Genomic DNA, 12,157 nt, shown 5'->3' on the forward strand with positions numbered 1-12,157 from the left:
TCAGCAGAGAGCAGTTTTTTTTCACGTGTCACAAATGGCAACATTACAAAATACACACATTTAAACATGCCTTGGAGGTGTATGAAATTACTGGGAGGCAGGATAGAGGGTGATCTTACTCACCCCAGGAAAGGAGGCACATGCTGTCTGCTTCTCTCACTTCTCCCCGAGTGGGTGGGCGTGGCATACACAGAAGCAGAGGGGCGGGAGGAGGAGGAGCAGGCCATCTGAGTGGAGACTGGAGAGCAGAGAACGGAACTGTTCCTGTCGGCTCTGAGGCTGATCTGTGTGTGAGCGAGACACACAGCTCAGCCCATTCGCCGGAGAAGATACAGGCATCGCCGCCGCACAGCAGGAGGTGAGCGGCAGCCGCAGGCCTGTGTTAGCCCTGTCCAGGCCGCGGTCGCCGCTTACCTCCTGCTGTGCGGCATGGACATCAACAAGCCACAGAGCGGGAGGCCCCGGCCCAAGCCATAGCAGCCCACCGGGCATATGCCCGGTCTGCCCTATGGCCAGTCCGGGCCTGCTGCTGAGTATTTTTGGGTGGCACGTCCCCTCTATCCTCTCGCTGTCCAGGGTGAAAAAGAGAGTCTGAAAAATTCCAATGTCCACACAATGCACTTCTTTTCTGAGATTTACAGAACTTGGTAGAAAAGAAGTTGGGGTAGGTAGGTAGGTTTAGGTGTATAGTCACAAATAGGAAACACTTCTGCTTCGGATAGGTCCCTCTCACTGACCTAGCAGCCAGGATGGCGCACAAAATAAAGTACAGTCTCTGCCACAGACCTTCCTTTATGAGGAGACACTTTTGGTCCGGAATCCTCTGCCACAGGATTCAGCACCCGGATCTCTCCAGCTTAACTTTGATAGAACTTTAGATCCGACAGGCGACCACTGTCGAGCCTCTCAGTGTATGGTGCATCCTTCAATTAAGTTTCCAGGCCTTTCCCAAGATACCAGCCTCTTGCATGGTCCTCTCCAGGATAGATCCTCCCCTGGCTTCCTTCACCAAATGGCTTCCTCCCGCAGGACGGACAGCACAGGAACACCTTTGCAGACATAGGCCCCAGTCTGACTACTGGGCCTACCAGGCAAAGCCACGACCCCAGACCAACGTGGTCCCGGAGTCAGGGTTCAGGACACGCACCCCCGGGCCAGGTGGGCCATGAGGCACGTGGGACGACAGACCCCCCATCAATGGCGTCTGTCTCTTAAGTACCTCTCCCCAGGATGCACAGCGAGGCGACCACTCCCACTGATTCGCTGCCAAGGGGAAACACCCAATACACCCTGACTTTGCTGCTGCCACCCTTGGCCTGGGGTGGTAATGACACCCCCAGGCGAACAATGGTGGTTACTCCCAGCACAGCCATGGCTGAAACAGAGGCTAAATTGCCCAAAATAACATTTTTTCTGAGCCAACTAACAGCTCAGACCCCACTAAATTTACAGCAGCGCTTGTTCAACAGGAGCAGGGCACAAGCTGTGTATCTAGCTTGTAAACCACTCAACCATGGCCGCCCACAACTTTACAACTGCAGGTGAGTGATTCACAGGTGTGTTACTCAGCTTGCGCCCACTTGCAGCCAGCTCTGTATACCTTTATAGGCAGATGCGGCTGAGCAGAAAGTAGAGCAAACAGGTGTAACTCCAGATTTATGCAGGGAGCAAGTTTGCGCTGGCATCTGAGCAGTACAGCATTTGATGAGCTAAAGAACTTCCACATTCTTAGGACTAGTAAAATGTACCCGTTCGTCCTTGTTTTCTAGGGACAGTCCCGTGGTAATGGGGTCTGTTCCCAGGAAACAGGTGTTCCCTGATTGGGCCGTGGGAGTAAATGTTATTCCCAAGTGTGTAAAGTTTGTAGTGCACAGGCTCCGACAACTCAAAAATGACGCCGCTAGGAAGACTTTTGCATGCACAGCGAATTATGCTGCCATACACTTATGATGCGAGAGCCAATCTAGACACTTGCACTGTTAGTTGAAGCCTCTGCACTGCAAACCTTACAGTGCCCGGCAGCTCTCAGAGACGATGCTCCAACCTAAGTACTTGCAACTGGCTGGCCTGATCCCTGAACTTTTACTCCTGACCTCTAAACAAATGTGTTACTTAATTATATTAAGCTTGAACTCTGAGTGCTATTTAACCATTTTGGACACAGGCCCATAGCATCATATATCAGATGATTGACCACATATACCCTGGCACAATTTCTCCTATATCATATGTCTCTCACTCATAAGACATACTTTAAATCCCTGGCGATGCATATGGTGAGCGCTGCTAAGCTTTGTATCCCAGTACATATATAAATGCCTTTAGCTCAGGCATACAGGCTGTGCTTGGCTGAGAAAACCCCTCCTGGGAGATATGACATAATTTGCCTAGGCCTGCAAACCAGGAAGCAACTGAAGTAATGTAAAACTAGTTTAAAACAAGCACATATGATATACTTCCCTATCTATTTACTAATGCTAGGAGCATAAGGATTAAAAATAGTCAATGTTGATTAACAGAGTGAAGTTCCCCTTAAAAAGGTTGTTAAGCCACTGTCATATCTTTTTTTTCCAATTTCTTTATTTTTCAAAGATTTTTTTCCTTAATTTATACAAAACATGGGAGATGACATTCCTCTTATCACAGGAGATCAATATACAGTCAATTATCTAAATATACTCTCTCTTTTCGTTCATCTCGACAACAGAAAAAAAAAGAAAGAAAAGAAACTAAACAATAATATTCCTACCGTTGAGATCCATATTTCCCCCCCATTAGCTCCCACCCTCCACTCCCTCCCCTCCGAGCCGAGGGCAGGGGCATTGGCCATTGGATCCCAGCATTGACTCATGGCGAAAGGAGAGATCCCCATGGAAGAGGCCTTTAATCCTACTCAGAGAGGCATCATATTCCTAATGTCCGGCCATGGGGGGACGCTCTCCCATGGCCTTCCATATTATCTTAACCCTCTCCCCATTCTTCCTTCCACCTCAGTTCTTATAGTTCCTTATCCACATGTTTCTTCCCCATGTTCTCCCTCCCCAGCCCAATCCATTATTACAACATCAAAACAAACCTACAAAAAAAAAAAACCCACAACGGAATCTCCCCCCCTCCCCCTACTCCCCCTCCGTAAATCCTCCATCCTCCTCAGACTGAATCAAATCATTCCACGGTGTCCACATTTTACAATATATTTCTCTTTTTTTCCTACTTGTCCATATCAGGTCTTCCATTCTATTCACTTCTTCCACCTTCCTAATCCACATACTCAAAGTAGGAGGTTGTGTTGGTTTCCACTTAAGCGGTATACATGCTTTAGCAGCATTCACCAGATGATACAAAAATGGGTTCCCATTTATTCCCCAGGGAATGTCTGACAGATGCAGGAGGAAGAAAGCTGGGTCCTCCGGTATAACCGTCTCGCTAAACTTTTAAGTGATCTTCCGGACCCCCCCCAAAAAACCCTAATTCTGTCATATCTTTATATAATCCTCTCTGTTTCCTAATCCTGTGTGCCCCTGTCTCTGTGTTTTATATAAAAAAAATGTTGTCTACACCATTTCAGCGCACCACTCAACAATCCCCCCTCTCGATCTGACAGCTTGTGCAGGAGGGGCTGCTGACGTCAGTTAGAAGGAGAAAAGGAATAAGGCGGTCGGTCACGTGAGTGCCAAGCGGCTCTCTGAAATCAAGTATAGATGACATTTTTTTATTAGAAACAGGGGCACACAGAGACAGGGACACACTGGATTAGGAAACACAGAGGATTATATGACACATTAAAAGTAATTTCAGTAGCAAGAGGGGGGCGGGCACTGTCACAAGCTGACAGGCAGGAAGGGGGGGGAAGAGGACAGAGGAGAGCTGTGGATGACAGAGGCACATAAACTGAACAAGGTGTCAGGGCTCAGAAGCTATGATAAACCATGGTCGGTTTGACAGGGGGGAGGGCAGAACCAGGCAGGATCAGCCAGGTATTTCAGGTGATACAGGGGGCCAAATTACACAGTACAAGCACTGTGCTGTATAATATGCTTTAAAGAAACAGAATTTTTTTTTTTTTTTACTAGTAATGGCGGTGAGCTGCGATTTTTTGTGAGACTGTGACATTGCAGTGGACAGATTGGACACTTTTGACACTTTTTTGGGACCAGTGACATTTATACAGCGATCTGGGCTATTAAAATGCACTGATTACTGTGTAAATGTCACTGGCAGGAAAGGGGTTAAATGTGTTCCCTGGGAGGTGTTTCTAACTGGGGGATGGGACTGACTGGAGGAGGAGAGAGATCTCTGTTCCTAATCACAGAGAACAGCAGATCTGTTTCTCCTCCCCTGTCAGAATCTGTCAGAGTCTGTTTACATTGACAGATCCCGTTCTGGCTCTCTGGAGCGATCGCGGGTGGCCGGCTGATATCGCGGCCAACAGCCACGCACAGGTCCTTTTTATACTCCTATATACATGTATAGAGCCATGACAGGTCTTCTTTATACTCCTACATACATGTATGGTGCCATGACAGGTCCTCTTTATACTCCTATGCATGTAAAGAGTCAAGACAGGTCCTCTATATGCTCCTATATACATGTATAGAGCCATGACAGGTCCTCTTTATATTCTTACATACATGTATAGAGCCATGACAGGTCCTCTTTATACTACTACATACATGATTAGTGCCATGACAGGTTCTCTTTATACTCCTATGCATGTATAGAGCCAAGACAGGTCCTCTATATGCTCCTATATACATGTATTGAGCCATGACATGTCCTCTTTATATTCTTACATACATGTATAGAGCCATGACAGGTCCTCTTTATACTACTAAATACATGTATAGAGCCATGACAGGTCCTTTTACACTCCTATATACATGTATAGAGCCGTGACAAGTCCTATTTATACAGCTACATACATGTATAGAGCGATGACAGGTCCTTTTTATATTTCTTCATACATGTAAACAACCATGACAGGTCCTCTTTATACTCTTATATACATGTTTAGAGCCGTGACAGGTCCTTTTTATACTCCTATATACATGTATGGAGCCATGACAGGTCCTCTTTATACTCCTTTACATGTATAAAGCCATGACAGGTCCACTTTAGTTATCATGATATAAAATAATGAATGTGGGGGCATTTTGGTGGGCAGCACAATGTCTTGGGCCGGCACTGCTTTTAGTGTATGTAAACCTGCACCTTTCTTTCCTGGTATGTCTAAAACAATAAACTGTTTTTCTGTAAGAACATTCACTTTATAGTGCAATACAAAATACATCACCATTTATAGAATCAAAGGATTATCAAAAACATATTATAAAATACACAATACTGCAGCACACCATGTGGTGCCTTTTCAATTATTTCACACATACCGCTTCCACAAACTTCAAATTTCATAATCCTCATTTGACCGAAAGAAGCCTGACACAAAGACACATATACTGTATATCTGCTACTTTACACACATTTAAATATATGTTAAGTATAGCAATATGATATTTTTTCCTGATATCAGATAGGATCACTGGCAGGGGAATAACATACTATGAGTCATTAAAGCATATCAGCATATCAGCATTAAGGGACTTGATCAGTTATTTGCTGAACAGCTCATTCATTTTTGTAATTACCCCATCTTTACTTATCATATCACATTAAGGAATCAATTTTACAAGCTGTTTAGATTAGTTCCATGACATGTCAGCTGTATTGCCACGTACACACGATAATTTTTTGGCATGAAAAAAACGTTGTTTTAAAAAAATGTAATTTAAAATGATCGTGTGTGGGCTTCACATCATTTTTCGGCTTCTGAAAAACAACATTTTTTTTTTTCGAGCATGCTGAATTTTTTTAACGTTTTAAACTATGTTGTTTTTTGGGTTGTAAAAAATGATCGTGTGTGGGCTAAAACGACGTTAAAAACCCGCGCATTCTCAGAAGCAAGTTATGAGACGGGAGCGGTCGTTCTGGTAAAACTACCGTTCATAATGCAGTAAGCACATTCATCACGCTGTTACAGACAGAAAAGCACAAATCGTCTTTTACTAACCCGGAATCAGCTAAAGCAGCCCCAAGGGTGGCGTCATCCGCATGGAACTTACCCTTTATAGTGCCGTCGTACGTGTTGTACGTCACCACGCTTTGCTAGAGCATTTTTTAAAAACGATGGTGTGTGGGCAACGTCGTTTTAATGATGAAGTTTGAAAAAACTTTGTTTTTCTACATGCCGAAAACGTTGTTTTTTTTCATGCCGAAAAACGATCGCCTGTACGCGGCATTTGTCTTTGAATATCTGACATTTTTGGGGCAGTGGTTACTTTGTCAAGAATCAAAGGTCTATTTTGCTGTGCTTCCTGTGAATTGAAAGCATTAATTAAAGTGGTTGTGAACCCACTAAACAAAAAAAAAAGACAAAGGTATAATGAGCTAGTATACATAGCATTCTAGCTTATTATGAAATACTCACCTTAGATCGAAGTCCCCGCAGCGGGTCTGGTTCACTGCTCTGCCCACCGACATGTCTCCCAGAGTTATCTCCCGGAGCCGCAATGACATCACTCCCACAAATGCATGCACGAGCTGCCAGTAACGGCACGAACGAGCCGCTTTGCTTCAGTGCGCATTTGCCAATGACATCGGCACATGCTGATACAGGGGATATCTCCTTAACCGTGCAGGTTTAGGAAGTATCCACGGTAGCTACAGGTAAGCCTTGTTATAGGCTTACCTGTAATAAAAAGTGGTTATAAAGGGTTTACAACCACTTTAAGGCTTGGTATACACTAGAATTTCGTTCAAATTTTTTTATTTTAAGAATGTTTGTTCAATTTTCTAAATATTAGTGGGGTCAAATCAACTGCAGTGGCAGTGGCAAGAAAATTTGAAGGAGCAGAAAGGAAAACGGAGAATTGTTCCCAAACAAATTTCTGTGCATGTGGTTTCTGTTTGGTGAAGTCATAGACAGTCTCTATTGAAACAGAAAACAGAAAATTCTGCGCTATCAATAGTAAGCAGCTCACACTACCAATGGACAATGGTGGAATACAAAACAAACATAAAAAGTGTAGCGCATAAAATTAATAGATCACCCAATGAAAGGATGAATAAACAGTGCATCAAACAAATAGTGAAAAAATTATGATGACAATATATCAACCAAAAAAGTGATGTATATGTATAGACACTGGATGGGGTATATATAAAATCTAAATAAATATATGTGAAAAAAAAGTCCAATGTGATGAAAATTGGTGATAATAGTCCCAATGCCTCGGAATTGCAGTAAAAAAATCCACCACCGATCATTGAAAGGAAGGCTTACCACAGATACTGTACCCTAATGGACATATGCCCAGAGGGTCAGTAAAGCAGGGTATAAACCACTCTCAGGCCTGGATCATTGGCTGCAATTCTCACGGAGACGTCTCGCAAGTCAATCAGAGAGGAACCCAGGGATCGAATCAGGAAAAAGGTCTCTTCCAGGGGTACCAAATGTGGACCAAAATTTAAACCAATATGTAGAGGTGTAGGAGAATAAGAGAAAGGTACATAGCGTAATACTGAAAGGTACCAATGTTTAATGTAGGTAAAAACACTTACATTATAAAAGGTGATCAGCGCTTTCAAATGTACAAAGTGGCAGCGGTGGAGTTTCTCGACACGTTTCGCATTAAATAGTGCATTGTCTGGGGTGATCCCCCACCGCTACCCTCCACAGATATAAAGGCAGAATGACCCCGTGACCAGAAAACCATCCCCCAGGTGTCCGCCCCTCAAAGGTCACTTCCTATAAAAAAAGTCACTCTATTTGACCGCAGGACTAATTGAATACAAATATAAATCCTATAAAACATGTAAGTGTGTATATGGATGTGGATGTATATGGATGTGCAACCTGTAAGATCAGCATCAATATAAATAGCATTAGCAAATACCGAATGCTTGTATTTCCTGGTAAGCATATATGACCGCATATCTCTATTGATGCATAGGCAGTCCCTACGTAAAAAAAAAAGACAGATGTTTTGAAACTGGTGAGAGAACTGGTAAGGTAGCCTGAGTCTCATCAATTATCAAAATACTAAGGACCATTTCACACCAGCGGTCTGCCTGTTCATTTTTCAAATGGACCCAATCGGACCATCCATTGTTCTTTATGGGGCGGCGGATGTCACCAGCCAGCATCCAACCCAGTCTGCTAAAAACAGACAGATGGGGATACGTTTACCATTCGTCCAGCAGATCCCTTTGCCATCCAACCGTCTCATCGCCTTGAGGTGATTCAGTTCGCATTTGTAGCGCTATACAAGTTATTCACTCACTCACTCACTCATAGAGAGCAGAGGGCTGTGTCTGTGTCCACGCTGCATAGCAGAACAGACACAGACCCGTCATCCGCCTGCTCAGCAGGGATCAGTGGAGAGATCCCCTGCTGGGCAGGCAGATCCACTTTGACGGATTTTGCCCCATGTGAAAGTGGCCTAAGTGATCAACAAGGTTTCGTAGGTGGGAGGGAGCAGAGTCAAATATAATTTTTACAAGCCAAGATTTTCATATGCTTCTATTGCCTGTATCTGGACCTGATGCTTTTGACTCAATATATTCACTAATGTTAACTACTGTCCACTCAGTATAAAGTGTCCAGTTTTGTGACAAGATATTGTAAAAGAGTTTTTAAGGAGGCAAACTTTTGATTGGGTGTTAAATCAAAACTTAAACAAGATGCTACTACAGGCCCCGCTTTGTGCCATCAATTCTTCTGTAGTAGCCTTATTGTGTACCTGACATGTTTTTTTTATTATTTCCTGATGACTTTTTGCAGTACAGTACTTTTTCATCAAGTTATAACATGTTATCCTGCTAGAAACGAAACTCAATTTCATAAGAGACTTCCACAGATCGATTCCTAAGAAACTTATTTGTAACAAACAATGAAAGAACCTTTGTTAGAATAAAATACTTCTGGGAGTAGCCAGTTTGAAGTATTAAATCTGTATTGTGACATTTGCTGTGAATGTAGGCTTTTCAACAAATGTAAAAAGCAATAGCAGTACCATATTAACATTATCAAACAAAGAATCTGCAGATACATTCAAGGCCCCAACTTTAAGAAATGGAATATTAGTGATGGGATATGAAATAATTTAAAGTCAATAAATCATAAGCAGAATGCATTTGCTATGAAATAGAGATTAATTTGTACAGCTTATCCTTGTACAATTTTTGTACATTTTTAGATACAAAGTATAAATGAACATAGCTAGGATTACCAGGCACTGAAGCATGTAAAACAGAATGTAAAATTAACCTTACTACCCCTTTGAAGGGCTTAATTAGGTATAATGGGGTCTACATTTACTTAGCTACAAGAAATAACTGAATTATGAATACACGTTTGATTATACAAGTTTGAAAAATGTTAAACCTACAAAAATTAAACAATACGAACTGCAAAAACACAAGAATGTCTAGCCTCCGTGCTATGTAAAATACTTTAGTGACTTTAAACTTCTGAACAGGACCACAAGGAAGCAGCATGAGGGGCCCAATGTGCACCACATATTAAAAGCATTATCCTATTTAAAATGCTTTAGTAGGTGTAAATTCAGCTTGGAACTTTGAACTTTTTTTATTCCTTGTGTCCCTCATGCTGGCTGCCATAGTTGAAATCCTATATCCTCTTCCTCCCTTACATACCATATAGTCTTAATCATCCAGACAAAAATAGGAGATAGTGGAGCTGTTGCGTGGTATGTATGATAATTAGTCCATCAATACAGTTCTTATTATGAATTTTTCCATATGCAAGGACAAATAATAAAAACTAGAGGAGGGGGTAAACAGGAGAATAGGAGAAAGACCTGTATATAAAACAGTAATAGTCCAAAAACCAGGGCAAGCCTTCAATGGGAAATTGAGAGCAGACTCCAGGATATGTGGAAAAAAAATGAAAACAGGCGCCTCCAGGTTAGGTCTAGAAATAGTTAATGAGTAACAGGTGCATTTATCCACTTACATCTAGGTTGGAGAAAATCAGCACATGTCCTCTGTACCACAGTTATGTAACGTCCATCTCATGTATTGGTATTGCTGCTAGCTCGCCTACAGTGATCTGTGTCCAGGGGACGGTGATCCCATCCAGCACGATTTCCATGAAGGCCGGGGTACTGAGACCGAGGCTTGGTAATACTATAGGCTGGGGTTGAGGCGCAGCGTCGGGCGCAATGATGTCACAGGCGGTTGTGATGATGTTTCGGAGCATGCGCTTTGTCTAAGCACAACAGGCGCGCTCCTTTCTCAAGCATCTGCTTGCTTGCGCCCGACGCTGCACCTCAATATAGCTCAATATAGCTTCTATGAATAAAAATGATCTATGAATACAGGTGGACCTTTCATTCATCTGCCCATCTTCCATTCATAGATAACTTTTCATTCATGGATATGGAGGTGGGCGGTGGAAAGGGCAAGTATTGTTGGTACTCTTGATTAGTGCTTATGTCCCTTGACTCTATAAACCCCCCCAGCACCTGAAAAAAAAAGTTTTAGCTAAAGATAGGTTTTAACTTGTTCCTTTCTTCTAAACAGAAGGAACATGTGTCTTAGGCCCCGTACACACGATAGAATCCATCCGCTGAAAAATCTCAGCGGATCGGTTTCAGCGGATAGATTCTATGGTGTGTACATTCCAGCGGATATTTCCGAATTCCAGCAGATAAAAATTTGTAGACATGTCTACAAATCTATCCGCTGGAATCGGATCAGCGGATCGATCCGGTGGTCTGTACAGACTCACCGGATCGATCCGTCCGAAGGGATCCCCCGCATGCGTCGTAATGATTCGACGCATGCGTGGAATTCCTTTTATGACAGCGTCGCGCACGTCGCCGCGTCATCATCGCGGCGACGGCGCGACACGTCATCGCGAGGGGATTTCGGCGCGGATTTCGATCCGATGGTTTTCTGTATGGTGGCTGTACTCACCATCATACAGAAATCCGCGCGTAAACGATGATACAGTTGGCGGCTATAGCTAACCCCCTTGAGAGAGCGCTTCCCAAGAAGGGGGTTAGCTCTTGCGGGGAGGAGCCGAGACAGCCACCTAGGAACCCCAGAAGACCAGAATCAGGGCCACTCTGTGCAAAATGAACTACACTGTTTTTAAAAAAAAACATATATATACCTTTACAACCCCTTTAATAGGCACCCCTACTACAGTGATCTCTGCAAGCATCTGGGTCCTATGCTAAGTGACTGCCCTTCTGCTTAATGAACACAACACACTATTCTATGATTGGACAAGGTAATTGTGACAATTCGGCCCAACCTTTCCAACTCATCCTAGCAGAATGAGACCCACTGCTGAGTGAGTAACCCCTGTCTTCAATAGTCAGAGGGGCAGCCAATTGGTATGGAACTCAGAAGCTAGCTGGGATTTTCAACTTCTACAAGGATCTGCCAGGAATGGCATATGCATACTTACATTGGTCTAAATGTAACAATGCAAAAAAAAAAAACATACCTAAACTTTAGCTTTAGGGAAAACTACCAGACAATATCAGCACACGTTTCTATAAAGGTAAGACTACATGCTAAGAAGACTACATAATTATTTGCCATGACTGATACTGGTGCATATACTGTATATGCGTTTATATATTTATTATAGAATCTATAACTACCATAAACTGGAATTCTTCAAATAAACAAAAACTGTGCTAGACAAGACTTATTTTAAACCATTTGATTTCCACTTGCCTTCTATGACTTCCAATACCATCTCTTTGTTTGCAATACCCAAATCTATTTTTCTATTCCTCAGCCCACCACTTCAGTCTCTTTGTGCATCACTAATTTACTAATTGACATATCAGTACAGACATTACATCACATTCTAAAACTCAGTCTTTCTAAAACTGAGATTATAATATTTCTTCCCCTGTGTCCTCTCCCTTGACTTCTCTAATAAGATCAATAACACACCTATCAGTCCTTCCCCACATGCCAGGGTACTCTCCTGGACTTTGACCTTTCCTTCCATCCCCACATCTAATCACTCTGCAAATCTTGTCACAGTCACCTCCAAAAGATTTCCAGATTATGCCCCTATTTAACCAGTGACCCCCACCAAGATACTTATCCA

General features: G+C 42.9%; 1 protein-coding gene across 1 annotated transcript in view; it reads left to right on the forward strand.

Annotated features, from left to right (window-relative positions):
- Positions 1 to 12,157, forward strand: part of LIPC (lipase C, hepatic type) — a 212,728-nt gene that overhangs the window by 12,853 nt on the left and 187,718 nt on the right. The window lies entirely within an intron of this gene.

This window comes from Rana temporaria, chromosome 3 (genome assembly GCF_905171775.1).
Source record: "Rana temporaria chromosome 3, aRanTem1.1, whole genome shotgun sequence".
Taxonomy (NCBI): Eukaryota; Metazoa; Chordata; class Amphibia; order Anura; family Ranidae; genus Rana; species Rana temporaria.